The 4,174-nt window shown below is 45.7% G+C and overlaps 1 protein-coding gene across 1 annotated transcript in view; it reads left to right on the top strand.

Annotated features, from left to right (window-relative positions):
• The first annotated feature begins 2,100 nt into the window (after positions 1–2,100).
• Positions 2,101–4,174, top strand: part of SAR1B (secretion associated, Ras related GTPase 1B) — a 57,524-nt gene continuing 55,450 nt past the window's right edge. The window contains exon 1 of the mRNA XM_011958817.1: positions 2,101–2,361. The gene's annotated coding sequence lies outside the window, so the exon portion shown is untranslated. The remainder of the gene's footprint in view (positions 2,362–4,174) is intronic.

The following is a 4,174-nucleotide window of genomic DNA, read 5'->3' as shown; positions in this document are numbered from 1 at the left end:
GATCAAGACCATCCTGGCTAACATGGTGAAACCCTGTCTCTACTAAAAATACAAAAAATTAGCTGGGCGTGGTGGCGGGTGCCTATAGTCCCAGCTACTCAGGATGCTGAGGCAGGAGAATGGTGTGAACCCAGGAGGCGGAGCTTGCAGTGAGCAGAGATCACGCCAGTGCACTCCAGCCTGGGTGACAGAGCGAAACTCCGTCTCAAACAAAAAAAAAACTAAATGGTTTTGTGTAATTACTCATGTAAATCAGTTTTAAATAATAAATGCCATATAAGCTTTTTAAAATTTGCTTTAAAAATTTTTTTATAATAGCTTTTTTGAGATATAGTTGATAAACCGTAAAATCGACCTTTTAAAATTGTACAATTAAGTGTTTTTAGTATAGTCGCAATGTTGTGTAAACATAACCACTATCTAATTCCAGAACATATGATCATCCCAAAAAGAAACCCAGTACCCATTAGCAATCATTCCCCATTTTTCCTTCCTTCAGTCTGACAACCACTAATATACTTACTCTATGGATTTATGTATCCAGGATATTTCATTTAAATGAGCCATCCATATAAGTTTAATGGAACAAGGCTTTAAGAAGTTACTTGTAATCTGAGATTCTGTTCCATTACATCCTTTGCACTGATTTTCATGTTACTTGAGTAGATCACTTTTCTAATCTGCATAGAGACTTTTCCTGTTTGGTATTGGTGCAATAAATAAATCTGCTGACATGTGTATGTTTCCTTGTTCTTGACCTTTGCTCTTCACATGTCTTAATAGTGTGTTCATGGTGTTGTGTAACCTGTTTTCTGGGCTCAGGTATCTGTTTGCAGCTAAGTAACTTTTATTCTTAGTTGGGCATTTTTACTTCTACTTAAAACAACAACAACAAAAAATAGTTAATTCTGTTTCTAGTTACTCCTAGTTTGTTTTAAGGTTCCTAGAAAGCACAATTTTTTTTTTTTTTTTTTTTTGAGGCAGAGTCTTGCTCTGTCGTCCAGGCTGGGGTGCAGTGGCTCGATCTCAGCTCACTGCAACCTCCACCTCCTGGGTTCAAGCTATTCTCCTGCCTCAGCCTCCCGAGTAGCTGGCATTACAGGCACCTGCCATCATGCCCGGCTAATTTTTGTATTTTTTGTAGAGATGGGGTTTCACCATGTTGGCCAGGCTGGTCTTGAACTCCTAACCTCAGGTGATTCGCCTACCTCGACCTCCCAAAGTGCTGAGATTACAGGTGTGAGCCACCACACCCAGCCAAGACCGTCTGTAAAACAACTGAATAACCAGCTGAATAAAAGCTGAATAACCAACATTTATCTGGTACATAGCTACAGTGTGTAAATCACTGGTGAATTCAATAAGCACAAATAACAAAAAGAAAAAAATGAATTCAATAAACACGTGTACTTTGAAAATGTATTTTAGGTAGGGGGCGGTGGTGATCCCAGCACTTTGGGAGGCTGAGGCAGGTGGATCACTTATGCTAAAGAGTTTGAGACCAGCCTGGCCAACATGTTGAAACCTGGTCTCTACTAAAAATACAAAAAGTAGCCAGGCGCAGTGGCTCACGCCTGTAATCCTAGCACTTTGGGAGGCCGAGGCGGGCGGATCACCTGAGGTCAGGAGTTGGAGACCAGCCTGCCCAACATGGTGAAACCCCGTCTCTACTAAAAATACAAAAATTAGCCGGGCATGGTGGTGCACGCCTGTGCTCCCAGCTACTCAGGAGGCTGAGGTAGGAGAGTTGCTTGAATCCGGGAGGCAGAAGTTGCAGTGAGCTGAGATCGCGCCTTTGCACTCCAGCCTGGGCGACAAAATCGAGACTCCGTTTCAAAAAAAAAAAAAACTTTGCCAGACAGTGGTGGTGGGTGCCTGTAGTCCCCGCTACTCTGGAGGCTGAGGTAGGAGAATCGCTTGAATCCAGGGGGTGGAGGCTGCAATGAGCCGAGATGGCGCCATTGCACCCCAGCCTGGGAGACAGAGCGAGACAACGTCTCAAAAAAAAAAAAGCCAAAAGTAATTTCCCCTAGGGAGGCACGGGGTGTTCCCTTCTAGGCACGTAGGCCCCTAAAATCCCTTCGGGCGGGCGGGTGTGGGGAGACCAGGCGACTAGGAGACCCGGGCGGCGTTAGGGGATGCGAGCAGACTCGCTCAACTGCGGAATTGGCGGCAATACTGCCAGGAGGCGGAACCTAGGGCGCTCGGCGACGCGGTCCTGCGGACTGTCGCTAGTGAGGCACCCGCCGGCCCGGAAGGGGCTGATGCGAACTGGGGCCACGGCAGCCATCGCACTTTGCAGTTAGGTCTCCTGGTGTACGGCCAACGCCAAGCAGGGGATTGCGTTCTCTCCAGTCGCAGGTGAGTGACAGCCCCTCCTTCTGGGAGGACCGACGGGCAGCAGCTATGGATCCCCTAGAAGGCGCACTCTTAGGGCCAAGACCTACTCTGGGTCCCTGCCTGTGGCACTGCGTGAAGGGGCGCCTGTTTTTCACCCCGGGGTTAGGCGGCAGGAGGGAGGACAAGTCTCTTCCATACTCCGCGGGGCCGTCTGTTAGCCCTCGGGGCAGAACACTGCTGCTGTCAGACGCTGGTCTTTTCAGGAAAGAATGAGATGGCTGCAGGCAAGCCCCTTCCTTCCCCTGGGCCTCAGTTTCCTTAGCTGGTAAAGTGAAGGTGACGGATCTCACTGACAGCTGAAGAGGCTGTGACGCGGCCTTGTGTTTTCAGCGCTCCCAATTAGTGTAGAGGCAAATTGAGCTTCCTTACTAGTACTGGTTAACGTTTTCCGTAGCCCAAAGTCCCAGTTGAGTGGAAAAAAGATACACTTTTGAGAGAACTGTACTGATTTTTATTTTTATTTTTTAAATTTTTGTTGTTGTTGTTTTGAGACAGAGTTTCCCTCGTCGCCCAGGCTGGAGTGCAGTGGCACTTTGCTTACTGAAATCTCTGCCTCCTGGGTTCAAGCGATTCTCCTGTCTCAGCCTCCTGAGTAGCTGGGATTACAGGCGCGTGCCACCACGCCCGGCTAATTTTTGTATTTTTTTTTTTGAGACGGAGTCTTCGCTCTGTCACCTAGGCTGGAGTGCAGAGCACGATCTCGGCGCACTGCAAGCTCCACCTCCTGGGTTCACACCATTCTCCTGCCTCAGCCTCCCGAGTAGCTGGGACTACAGGCGCCCGCCCTCATGCCCGGCTAATTTTTTTGTATTTTTTAGTAGAGATGGGGTTTCACCATGTTAGTCAGGATGGTCTGGATCACCTGACCTCGTGATCCGCCCGCCTCGGCCTCCCAAAGTGCTGGGATTATAGGGGTGAGCCACCGCATCCGGCCTAATTTTTCTATTTTTAGTAGAGATAGGATTTCGCCATGTTGGCCAGTCTGGTCTCCAACTCCTGACCTCAGGTGATCTGTTCGCCTCCGCGTCCCAAAGTCCTGGGATTAAAGGCATGAGCCGCCTCACTGGGCCACTGTACTGATTTTTAAGGTGTTGAAACTTTTCAAAGAAGATAAAAATTTGTTTTAAGACAGCTAAAACTTTGACATTGTTAGCTGAAAGAACCAAATTCGTCAGCAATTTAAGGTGTTTGGTACATTTGACAAAATGAGGTGAAGAAGTCCTTTTAACTTGAAAAATTAAACCTAGTATTATTTATTTGTGTGTTCTTACATCAGCCTCTATATTACCAAGTGTCTTTGAAGACGTCCTATATTCCGTGTTAAAATATCAGTGAAGAGTAAGTCGCATTGAAACAATGACAGAAGGAAAGAAAAGGAACATTTATTGACTACTATGAGTAAGGCACTAGCTGTCAAATGGTAGTGCCAGTATAGGAAAGCAACATGAATATCTACTATTGTACCTTTCAGCAGACTTGTGTCTGTCACCAAAATGTTTTGAACTTAAAAAATGTTAAGATAGTTCATTGGCATTTTCTGAGTTTGTAGAAAAGGAAGATGTCTTCATTTTAGAAATATCAGAGATGTATTGTCAGTAATTATAAAGATTAGCAGTTTAAATAAGGTACATTTTAACCTTCCTTTGACTTGCATTATTATACTGGAATGGAAATTCAAGCAAGAATTAAGAAAAAAGATGAGTCTAACAGAAATGAAAATCAGCCTGGGCAACATGGCAAGACCCAGTCTCGACATGAAAAAAAAAAAAAAAAA

Source organism: Colobus angolensis, unplaced genomic scaffold (genome assembly GCF_000951035.1).
Source record: "Colobus angolensis palliatus isolate OR3802 unplaced genomic scaffold, Cang.pa_1.0 Scaffold476, whole genome shotgun sequence".
In the NCBI taxonomy this organism is placed as follows: domain Eukaryota; kingdom Metazoa; phylum Chordata; class Mammalia; order Primates; family Cercopithecidae; genus Colobus; species Colobus angolensis.
This window is presented reverse-complemented; position numbering and strand designations above follow the sequence as displayed.